Raw genomic sequence first — 12,811 nt, forward strand, 5'->3', positions numbered from 1 at the left:
TATTTGCAAATTTCTTGTGTTTCTCTTTGCCACTTTAGAAACAGCCTCATGTTCCCTGCTTGACTCGAGAGATGACTTTCCTTGGGATTCACTTATCTGGTGAGTGGTTCCTCATTCAGTCATATTTTATGGGCTAAATATTTTATAAGAGTATTAGTGGCTTATGGACAGAACTGGAAATGTGGTTCTCCCGTGGCAATATTTCTGAAGCTCCCGCTTTACACCACCATCCACCAGCAAACCATCCCATACACGTAAACCTATATACCTTGTGTAGCATAGTTCCCATGAGCGGTAGTCCTACCTGCAGAGAGATAAGATGGGGAGGTAGCAGGAGGCAGGAACACTGACTCTTTGCTCTATGATTTATTGTATCGTCATTAAATTGTAATCTCCTTGAAGGCAGGATTCTAACTTATTTAGCTACTTAGTACCTATGAGCCGTAGTTGTCCCTTTATAAATATTTGACAAAATTAATGCACTTCCTTCCAAAAACTTTATTATTATTAAGGCAGGAACTGGAGTTTAACCTTCTTGTCTCCCTTGTCCCTGGTACAGTGACTGACACATAACAGGAGGAAAACTACATGTTTGTCTAATGAAAAAACAAAGGTGCAAATGAGCACATCAATTAGATGGTTTCCTGCAGCCAAATTAATACCTAAGCAAGTGATTTTCAACCATCAGACACAGAACAGTGATGGCTTCACATCATGTTTCTTCAGACCCCCAGGAGTAATGCCCTAAAAGTAGTTGTTTATTTTGGAAGGCAAAAGCTAATCTGAAGCTATTTTCTTTTTATATTCCAATACCTATAAAACAGAAAAACACCAGAGACCTATTCATTGCTCACAAATGATCTATGGGGCAATAATGTGCTTGTTTTCCCAGCTGTGCTGCACTTTGGTGCTATCTTGGGTTTAATTGAAAATATGCTGTGACCTTGGTTTTGTTCACTGGGCATGTGGGGGTAGAATTGGCATGAGGCCTCTGAAGAATTCCCTTTTAATGAATGTCATTTGACTAATTTGGGGTTCGCCTGAAGGAAATAGTGTGTGAAGTCCCATAAAAAAAAAAAAAAAAAAGATGAGTTTTATTCGCATGCAATGCACATGGAGTTAATGATTTAAAAAAAGAAATCGACTTTTTATTTTGCCATACCTATTTGTTGAATTCTAAATGCTATCGTATGATAATAGTATTGTCCCTAACCGTCTCATGTTTCATCATAATTAAATAAACAGCTTGTGAATTGCAGTCCAAAAAATGTCTGTGTTCCACTCCTAACTTAAGGGGTTTCCATAGAAACTGTGAGCAGCAAGTTTAACTGACATTTATTGGACTTGAGGCTATATGCAGTATTGATAGCTCACTGTTTTCTCTCTAGTATTCTGTGTATGGGTCTTCTTTTCTTCCTTTAACCCTCCGAAACTATTTTCCCCTCAGTTCTCGCCTCCTCCTCTTCTTCCTCCCTCTCTTTCTCTTATTAGCAATGAGGAAGTAATTTGGACTTAGTTAGATTTAACAAATGCAATAATACTCAAATGGGCTCTGATACTTAAGTGTAATTGTGTTATTAGCTGGAAATGTTTTTCTTCAAAAATGAAAGAATTGGGAGTGAAGTTTACTAAGATAGCACACATTGGTAAGAAGGAACTCTTGGCTGTCACTCGAAAGTTTGTAGTCTGTGTATCATAATCCACATTCATATCCAGCTGTGGCTTGCTCTTTATTTATTCAACCCAGACTGATATTTCTCCCGAGTCCTTATTTTCCTCCCGGAGAATAAAAACTGTGTGGTGATCATCATTCAAGAGAAAGTAAGAATTTACTTAGGAAAGATAAAATGTACTATATATTGAGTACCTACTGTGCAACATATATTTTGCTATGTACTTTTACTGATGTTTTCTAGTTAACCCTACAAAATTCACTGCCAGATAGCGTGTGGAAGGAAAATGAATCTGGAGCCGGCAGTTCAAGTTCCGGCCCCACCACAGAGTGACTGTAAAACCTTAAACATGGTACTTTAATGCTTTGTCTTGGTTGCTCAAAGACAAAATTGATAGGAGCACTTCTAAGCCATGAGGTTTGGTTAGGATTAGATGTGAGACTACAGCTAGTACATCATAGTAGTAGTGCTAGTCTTCATCCCTTTAGAAATGAGGAAAACGAGTTGCCAAAAGAATATGTCATTCAGCTTGGACAACAGAGCAAGACCCCATCTCTATAACAAATTTTAAAAGCAACCAGGTGTCGTAGCATGCACCTATAGTCCAGCTACTTTGAAGGGAGGCTGAGGTAGGAGGATCACTTGAGCCCAGAAGTTCAAGGTTACAGTGAGCTATGATCGCACTATTGCACTCTAGCCTGAGTGGCAGGCAAGACTCTGTCTCTGAAAAAAAAAAAGAAAAAAAAAAAAAGGCACTTATCCAAATTTACATAGCTAGCAGAAGATATGTCTACACAGTACAGTGGCTAAAAGGAGGTGGATTTGGACAGTACTAATTGTGTGATCTGGGTTAGGTGACAAACTTACAGAGCATCTGGCTCCTAATGTTTTTCATGGGGTTGTTGTGAGAATTAAATAAAACTGTGTATGTAAGTTAGTGCCTGTCATGGAAAGCACACCTTGTTTTTTGATCTCTTTGTCTCCTTTCCTCCCGTCACTTTTCTGATTTGTTTTGGTTTTGTGTGAATTCAAAGTTTGAAAATGATTGATCCCCGAAGTCTATCTAATACTTATAGTTTAAAGTGATCTTACAATTCATAAACTATCTCAAGTTATCCTGATAACAATGAGAAAGGAAAGACAGATGCTACCACACACGTTTTGTAGGTTAGGAAAAAGGAGAGATCTTTAATATAGTGAATGAAGAAGCTGAGGTTTTACCTAATTCCCCAGGGTCCTTTATATAATTAAAATTTCCAACTCCATTGTTCTTAATTTGGATCCTATATTCACAGCTTTTAAGGCTAAAACCCTATAGATATTAACTCCTCTTTTTTTTTTTTTTTTTTTTTTTTTTTTTTTTTTTTTTTTTTTTTTTGAGACGGAGTCTCGCTCTGTCGCCCAGCCCAGGCTGGAGTGCAGTGGCGCGATCTCGGCTCACTGCAAGCTCCGCCTCCCGGGTTCACGCCATTCTCCTGCCTCAGCCTCCCGAGTAGCTGGGACTACAGGCGCCCACAACCGCGCCCGGCTAATTTTTTGTATTTTTAGTAGAGACGGGGTTTCACCGTGGTCTCGATCTCCTGACCTTGTGATCCGCCCGCCTCGGCCTCCCAAAGTGCTGGGATTACAGGCGTGAGCCACCGCGCCCGGCCAACTCCTCTTTCTAATGAATTTGAGAGGAAGACACTTTTGGTCAAGAAGAAGGAAAGGAGGCAAGGAGAGGGTAGTCTCTTGCAATCCTGTTTCCAGGTCATTCTTCTTGGATCTGAAGATCCAAAAATTACATGTGGAAATGTAATTCTCAATTTCAGGGATAAATGAGGCAATGACTTTGTGCGACAATATGCCTATGTTGCTGGCTGGAGAAAAGGGGTGAAGTGAAGAGAAAAAGCAAAAAAATAAAAATAAAAATCCAGATATAAATCAGAGATGTTGATTGACACATGGTGAATTCATTACTAGGTTACTAGGAAGAGAAAGTGTGAGAGTGCAGCTTGGACAAGAGTCTGATAGGACATGATTACTGGTAAAAGTGATAGTTCCTCTTCTCACATACACACACACACACACACACACACACACACACACACACACACATGCCCATGTGCATACATAGGTGTACAGGTTTAATCAAAATAAACACTTCTTTAAATCATAATTTTGTTGTTTCAAAGAGCTCATATTGGAGATAAAAATGGTAGCTCTATCTTTTTTTGTTGTTGTATGCTTTTACTTGCCCTATTATTAGAATATTGATTCTCAACAAAAGCAAAATCAAAAACAAAACAAAAAGAATATTGATTCCATGTTATCTTTGGAAGAACCTTAAGCTACTGTGTCCATTTGGGGAGTGCTAGTTCAGTTAAAACTAAGTAATATAATCTCTAAAGCCAATTATGCTGCCACACAGAAATAGCAATATGTCAAGTGTACTGAAAGTGCGATCAAGTAATGGTGCTGCAGGCAAGCCCTCTGTTCTGGAACTCCCACTTTTCCCCAGGTTCCTCCATAAGTTATATGATGCATGGCAACATTAAAAAGTGGTGAAGCTGAATTTCTTTACTAGTTCTTAGATGAAAGTTAATTACAAATAGAAGTTTTAGTATTTTTCCTCCATGCACTCACAGGTCATCTTGGTAGCCTTGGGATTGAAGAGAGTAGGTAAGAAAAGTCTCTCTGGATGGGCCGGGCGTGGTGGCTCATGCCTGTAATCCCAGCACTTCCGGAGGCTGAGGCGGACAGGTCACGAGGTCAGGAGATCAAGACCCACCTGGCTAACACAGTGAAACCCCATGTCTACTAAAAATACAAAAAAAAAAAAAAAAATAGCCCAGCATGGTGGCAGGCACCTGTAGTCCCAGCTACTCGGGAGGCTGAGGCAGGAGAATGGCGTGAACCCAGGAGGCGGAGCTTGCAGTGAGCTGAGATCTCACCACCGCACTCCAGCCTGGGCAACAGAGCGAGACACCGTCTCAAAAAAAGAAAAAAGAAAGAAAGAAAGAAAAGAAAAGTCTCTGGATGGATGCTGTAGCAGCCTTTTTTTTTTTTTAAGGGACCAGGTGGTAAATATTTTAGGCTTTGCAAGCCATATAGTTTATCATAACCATTCAGTTCTGCCCTTCACTGTAAAAGCAGCCATAGACAATGCTTACATGCATGGGTGTGGAAGTCTGCTAATAAAACTTTACTTACAAAAACTGGGGTGGTGAGCCCAATTTTGCCTATGGGCAGTCATTTCCAAACCATTCATCTTAGAGTTTTGCTTACATCTCCATCCCCCTTCTAGTTCTGCTCACATGTCAGGTGCAGCTTAAAAAATGGGACTAAGAAATGTGAGAATGACACCTATATCATAATTTAACCTAATTTTGTGGATTGTACTTTGTACACACTGATTTCTTATTAAAGTTTATTTTTGTGGTATGCCTTTGACATAGAAAGAAAACATATTCTGTCCTCACTTTACAGATGGGTACAGAAAGTTTAAGTAACTTGCATTATTATCACTCAACATCTCTGATATCCATATTAGAATCTGTCAGCCCTGTGCTTTTTCAATTGGATTATTCTTTTAAAAATGCATCCTTTCAAGGATGAAAACATGGTGGGAAAAATAACTAAAAAGTAATTTTAGCCATCCAAATCAAGGAAACATAGTTCATAATGGCTTAAATAGGAGCATGCACAGGCTTCCCTACTTTCTGATCCCATTATGATACCATAAGGACCCAGTTCTTTATTGCTTTTCATGTATAGCTCTATTTTTTTCCCATGAAATATTTTTGCAAATGATGCCTTGCAGGCAAAGTGAATACAGAAAAATACAGGGAGTTTTTACTTTCCGTGGTACTGTGTTAACTGAAGCTCATTCATTCTGGAATTGAATCCTAGTTTTGCAAGGTTCCATGGTAACTAAGAACAAATATAGGAATTGTGCAAAAAAAGAAAACTTGGTTTCAATATTCACAACCTATGGTTAACACAGCATGGAGCAAAATGAGGAACTGCCTTAAGTAAATAAATAACTACGAATCTAATTTTCAAATGTCTGCATTTGCTGAATAATTCCCTTTTGCGGTCATTAGGAAGAAACAAAAAAATCACTGATTCCAGTCATTTCCATTATCTGACATGTCATCACCAAGGTTTCCTCATTATGCAATGTTAACAGTGTTGAGGTTACTTTAAACCAGTTTCCATTTCCAATTAGGAGGCCATCCCTGCTATCTGCATTCTGATTAAATGACGTTGCCTGGAAATCACAGAAAGAGTCTACTCTGTTTCCTCCCCTTGCTCAGATCTCATAAACACAGGCTCAATTAAAGAGAGTTTCCTTATCAGGTTTTTGTGGGTCATTTTGGTGAATTTATTAAACTCTTCAGTCATGCTGAAAACTGGAAAGCAGTGGGTCTGAGATATTCAGGGGGAACCACTGGATTTGTAGGACTTACTTCAAAGTTGTAGGGACTATAAAATATATAGAAATCAGAGCAAGCCACAGGTGAAGAATCGTGGGATCTGGTAAATATATATATAAAGAGTATCACATATTAAAGATTCCAGAACAGAGATGGAAAAATCATGATGTTATTTCAGCTTATATTTTAGGTAAAAGTCAAAGCCTAACCCAGGTCATCATTATTTTATAGTTTGATGATTGAAATAATCTATTTCACTCTGTTCTATTCATATTCCATAACACTGCAGACTTGCTTTTCCTTAAATACTCTTCCCACTGTCCTTTTCCCTTCTAGTTTTGCCTGTGGGCAGTAGTTTCCAAACCATTCATCTTAGAGTTTTGCTTATATCTCCATTACCTTTCTAGTTCTACTCACATGTCAGAAAGAAAAATCAAGTCCCTACCATCTATCCATGAGTTCATATCAAATCTCAATTCCTTGTCTATTTTTTATATCCTGGTGTTATTTCATTTATTCTACTTACTACTCCACTGCCTATGTCGTGTTTACTTTCATATATATTCCCTACCCAACTTGTGCCTATTTTCAAACAAATTCTTTCTCTTTTCTTGATTATTATTATTATTTAGAGATAGTGTCTTGCTATGTTGCACAGGCTGAGCTCAGATTCCTAGGCTCAAGTGAACCTTCTGCTTCGGCCTCCCAAGTAGCTGGGACTACAGGCACGTGCCACCATACCTGTTTCTTTCTCTTTTTTCTCTCTTTCTGCTCTGTTAGTGCATGTTCCTTATTGTGTGCTGCTATAATACCTAATTCTAACGAATAGAGAATAGAATTTCTCTAGTACTTTCTGCTGCATTATAATTCCCTGCGTACTCACCTGTGAATCATACTGCACTGTGAGATTCTTGATGAGAGACACATGGCCCTAAGTGTCAAGAAGTGAGCATTGTGCTTGAAATTTGGTAGGCACTCAAAAAACATTATTGAAGGAAAGTGCCTGTTTCTTTCTTTTCTCTCTTGAAATGCTAGACCTTTTGCTTATTCAAATCTACATATCCCCTAGATCCACTGTCCACATACGTTTCACTGATTGCTCAAGCCTCACTGGTTCTTTCTGAACACCCAGAATACTTACAAGGATCTACGCAATCATAGACACTCCCTCAGTGGAGCATATTGGCATTGGTTTATGACTATTGTTTATACTGGGCTTGTCTCAGTACCCTATTACAAATGATCAATGATGACAAGTTACTGAATTGGAGTTCCCTGTTAAATATAGCATTAGAGAGTATACCTAGAATCATATATTATTATAGCTGAAATGACTTTAGACATTCTCTTTCCCCACACCCTACTATAAAATGAATTCCAGACATCTTTAGTGCTTTGCCTGGGGTTATAAATATGTTTTTGGTTACTCTGTAGGAAATTGGGGTTTCGTACTATTTAATAATGAACAAGGAAGTAAGTACTTGGTAAAACGTTGGAATGTGATTTTTAAATCTGAATGACTCTATGTACATGATATTTATTCTCTTCGAATTGCCTTGCATGGTAATTTAAATTGCATTGCTCATTATAAAAATCCATATGCCTTTTGGGTGCTATTGTTGGTTTGTTTGTTTTCAACCTATAAAGGCATTGGTGACCTTAGCACAGGGCATTTTCTAAGGATTAATGAGAAGTTGGGGGTTAATGACTATCAACTCCTCCCAGCCAGTCATCAATCCAAAGGAAGCCTGGGAAGCAAGGCTATTAACCGCATTACCAACTTTCTGAAATCACATCCTTCTCTGCCTGCCTTGCCAAGGACTTAGGTTTCAGATGGGCTTGTTAGATCTTTTTTCAAAACCACTTCTTTAGTTACTTGCTTTGTCATTAACCTAGATGAAAACAAAATATATATGGAAAATAATTTTCTACATATTTTGATTAAACATAATTTGAAATATTCAGCCCTTTTTATATGCTTTTCTCTCCCATATATTTTTCAAACTGAAAGTCTAGAGCAAATCAGCCTATTGTGCATCCCAAGAAGCTAAAACATATGACCTGTTTCTGCAGTTTACCCTCTCTCCAACGCAGATTTGTTTATTGAGGGAGGATCCTTATTAGGGTTTTGGTTATATTTGTTTTAATAGAATATTATTGTTTCATATTTATTTCTTTTATAAGGTTGTTTTTCCACTAATATTCATAAGTACGGTGTTTTCTCCTTTGGCATCAGCCATGGTCACCCAAAACACCCTAAGAGATAAACATCAATGCATTAGCTAATGCATTACTACATTTTCCTTTGAGGAATAAACTATAGGAAAATGAAAGAAGATTCTGGAACAGAGAAGTTCCCATTTCTGCTCTGTTGAGGGAGCACAGGACCTTATTTTATCATTCTCCATCCTGATTCATACATTGCCACCAAATCCTTAAAGAAATGACATGGAGTGACAAAATGTCACTTGTGTACTAGTGTTTAAGCTGTTTGGCAAAGATTGCTGTCACCAGGGTAGACTGCATCCCAAGACCCTTCCCATCGGGCATTTGTTTTGAGGAATTTACTCAAGACCTGGGATTTTACTCTCAGAAATTTGATTTTGGTAGCTCATTATGAGAAGGTTGTAAATGTACTTGCTGAACACGTAAGAAATTGATGTATAGAGCGGAATGCCAATTCACTAATTTATAGCTAGAACTCTAACAGACCTTCCAAGCACTTCAGTCTATCAGTTATTTTGTATGGAACTTAAACTTTTTTGGAGTCATAAATCTCTTTGAGAGTATGATGTTAAGACTAATGAATAATCTTTCTATAAAAATATATAATCACATTTAAACAAAAATCGGCATATAATTTTAGGAGGTTCACAAATGATTTGAAGCCCATTAATAAACTTAGGAACCCATTATGGTATTGTACAATTTCATGGAAAGGGAAATAATAATCAAATAAGGTTATTGATGAAAAAAAACAAGAGAACTTAATTGTATGATTCAAATTGTTATATTATTATAGTCGATGCATCAATCATTCTCCATATATGGACTTTAACTGTCATCAGTGCTAGACAAATAATGGAAACAATGAAGACAATAACAAATATTCCTACAGTATTGATTATGTACAAGACACAGTTCTGACAGTTTCTATATTAACTCATTTATCCTCACAATAATAGAGTCCAAAATCACAATACTCAATTCCCAGGCAGTTTCACAGAAGGGCATTACAAAAATTTGTTCTCTGTTTTTTAAGTCTCTATGTACCATTAGTGTCTGCTTAGTTGTGTAAGCAGCTAGAAATCTGCAACAATCAACCTTTTCTTGAGGCCACATATTTATTTCTATATTGAGCATACATAATATGCAAGATACTCTGGATGTAATGTGTAGGAGACAGGTTACTGCTGCTAAGGATAGATTTTTTACCCTAACCCATCATTTTCAATCCCCTATTTACATGCTGACTTTTGGTAATTTACTTCTTCACAATTTTAATATATAAGCTTTCATTTGTTTATATGGAGGGTGGCAAGGAGTAATTATTGAGCCCTCTCTTTATCATTTAAACTAAGTTTTATACCTTTTCTATCTTTTTGGTTCACATGTAAGTCTTAGCAATGGACTTCAATACATTATGTTTTTATAAAATTAGTTTATCAATTTGGCTGCTGACTATGAATTAAAAGATGTGACATATTTCAGTAATTCAATTCAGCTAATATTTATTGAATGCCTAAATAGCATTCAGTTTCTGTCTTTGAGAAAGCTTATGATGAAATAGGTTGAACACATTCCTAAACATTTACATGCAAACACAGATTTGGTAAGTGTTACAGTCTTGGCTTTACAGACAATTTAGGGGAAGGATGGATATTTATACTGATCAATAAGACTGGTGACAGCCTAGTAGAAAGAGCCATTGTAAAATTGGCTCTGACTGGATACAATTTTGATTTAAAAAAATCAGGGTAGGTAATTTCAATCTAAAGTAAGAAGGAGCAAGTCCCCAAAGAGGAAAAGTAGAGGGAGTATTTTTAGAGTCTGAACAGACTGCAGCCTAGACTGTGTTAAGAACAGTAGGAGATAGGACTGGGAAAGCAGAATGGCACAGCACTATGGAGGGGCTTACATGTCACACGAAGGCAGTGGTTTTCAAAGAGGACAATTTTGCCCCCCTGGGGACATTTGGCAATGTCTGGAGACACTGTAGATTGTCACAACTGAGGTTGCTACTGGCATCTAGTGGGTAGAGGCAGTAAGGGATTTTGGCTTAATTCTGTAGGCACTGGGGAACTCTTGGTGGGCTATGCTTTCTTGCACTGTGATTGTTGAGGCTCCTATGTATTGTTATACTAAGTCTGCAAAACGTTGCTTTGAAAATCTCCTATGGGAAAAATATGAAAAGAAAAGACCACTTGTGGAGATAAGGAATAACATATATTAATCATTAAATGTCCCTTGAACTTGAAGAAAAAAAGAAAAGGAAGAAAAAAGAAGCAACAGTTTCATGCATTGTGGGTCTCCAGACTTAAAATATTAGCACAAAGGAGAATGTAGGTATTGTTACCAACAGGCATATTTCGAATCATTGGAGCATTCTGATTTCATTACCTGGAGAGTGAAATATCTAGCAGTACATGGAGCTCGAGATTTTAAATATTTTTCTCTGGTTATACATTTCACTAAAGCAAATTGCTGTCAAAAGCATAAACATACCCCCAAACACCTCAAATCCCACCCTATAATTTGAGAAACAAGTTGATCATCTATATTTTACATTTTCTTAAATAATTAATATCAAAAAGTGAATAAGATCAAAAGGATTTATAAACAGTCAGAAACCTCATGCCAGGTATACTTATCTCTCCAGCATCATGAGAGGGTAAACAAGCAGGAAAAAAACAAATTAATTTTATTTTTAGCCCTGCCAAGCTGTGAATGTATCCCTGGGTCGGATTTTTTAGCATGAAGTAGATTTGACTTTTTGTTGCTAAGACAAGGTTTGGAGCCGCCATAGCCTTCCCCAGTCCCTTGCTTATTCTATCTTGTTGCTTTAGATTGTGATAGTAGAATGAGAAGATCTTTTCCACCCATGGATTTTTAAATAAATGGTTCAAATGAGTCTCTGTAGCAGGAATGTGGTGATCAAGAATCCCTTCCATTTTAAAGGCATTTGCTGACTCTAGGAGTTCCTTTCTCTGTTATAAAGTGGTCTGATCCAATGCAGTGACCTGAAAGCAGTCCTCCCTAGTTCTGGAGTACATGTAAGGGGGAAGAAGCAAATCATGAAAACAACTAGGCATCCTCTTAGGCAGAAATTTTCAAGGCAATCGTGTTATTTTAGGCACATACAGCAGAGGGCATTGTTTGGTCAAACATAAAACAGGGCTGCTACTGATAATAATAGACAAAGAGAAAGAAATAGGGAAATCTCCCCAACTTTATCACCCACCCCATCCCCCTCAAAAAAAAAAATGCAAAGAGACAGTGAGATGATCTTTAAATCACTGTTCTTCCCAGCTCTTGGTAGGAGAAACTTCTATGAAAATAACTACAAACTGGAAAACATTATTCCAAAAATCAATGAAATTCCTGCTATGTGAATGGGGTTCTACTAGGTGCTAGGGATCAATAAGTGAGTATGATATCCTATGGGTCCTTAGTGAGTTTACAGCCTTGACTTAATGAGTTTTCAACCTGCTTCTGTCTGGTTGAGCACTCATTCATTCATTCATGCATTTAACAATACTCCATGATTGCTGTTCTAGGTGAATACTACTGAATAAGGAAGACAAGTCTCTACTCCATGGAAATTAACCTTCCACCGAGGTGAGACGGGCAGTAAGAAAATATGCACCTGAGTGTATGAGAAAAAATAACAAATAGTGATATGTGCTATGATGAAAATTGAATATGGGTAACTTATTAAATATGACAAAAGGGATACTTTTTGCTAGGTAATCAAAAAGAACTTTCTGAGAAGGTAAAATTTAAAGTGAGCCCAGAATTAAAAGGAAAACCAACTATGCAAAAATCAAAGGATACACATTGCAGGCAGAGGGAATCCTAGTACAAAGGTCCTGAGTCGGGAACAAGCTGAATCTTTTGAGAAACCACGAAAGGCCAATGGGGTTGAACCGAGAAGGTGGAGTAAGAAAAAGTTGAAAAGTGGGAGAAGCAGACAGAGGTCAGGCTGTGTCTTGGAGACCAAAGCAGTTTGCATTTTGTTCTAAAAAGGTACAGAGCTAATAGGGGTGTTTCAACTAAAAAAAATAGCATGAACATATTTATAATTTAAAAGTTCAATCTAAATACTCTATAAAGAATGAATTGTGCTAATACAGTTAACCAAAGTAGGGAAATTAATGGCAGTGTGTTTCAGAGGTTCAAGTTAGAAATGAAGATGACAAATAATCTAGAAAGAGACAACGAGGAAAAGTAGACAGACCCACATTATGTTTTAAAGTTGAATCAGAATAGTGCTGGGCTGCAGGTGAATACAGAAAAAGAAAAGTCAAAGAAGAGTTTAACATTTTTGCCTTGAGCAACTAGTCACTTGGTAGTGGCTTTTATGGAGGTTCAGGGGCAAGTTTGGGGATTTGCTTTCAGTGTACACAATGCCATTTAATTCGTGTAATTCTCACAATGTCTATTTATTGCGTTGTTATCATCATTCCCACTTAGGAAGGTGCAGCTCCGAGAAGTCCAATT

General features: G+C 37.4%; 1 protein-coding gene across 7 annotated transcripts in view; it reads left to right on the top strand.

The window, feature by feature from the left end:
* The window catches only part of LRRC4C (leucine rich repeat containing 4C), a 178,347-nt gene that overhangs the window by 151,316 nt on the left and 14,220 nt on the right, over nucleotides 1-12,811 (top strand). For 3 of the 7 annotated variants that reach the window (XM_077964802.1, XM_028833513.2, XM_015114435.3), the window contains 2 exons: nucleotides 39-99; nucleotides 11,869-11,929. The exons of 1 other annotated variant lie outside the window; for it this stretch is intronic. The gene's annotated coding sequence lies outside the window, so the exon portion shown is untranslated. The remainder of the gene's footprint in view (nucleotides 1-38; nucleotides 100-11,868; nucleotides 11,930-12,811) is intronic. 3 more of the 7 variants (XM_077964803.1, XM_077964804.1, XM_028833518.2) reach the window with 1 other exon arrangement.

Source organism: Macaca mulatta, chromosome 14, assembly GCF_049350105.2.
Source record: "Macaca mulatta isolate MMU2019108-1 chromosome 14, T2T-MMU8v2.0, whole genome shotgun sequence".
In the NCBI taxonomy this organism is placed as follows: Eukaryota; Metazoa; Chordata; class Mammalia; order Primates; family Cercopithecidae; genus Macaca; species Macaca mulatta.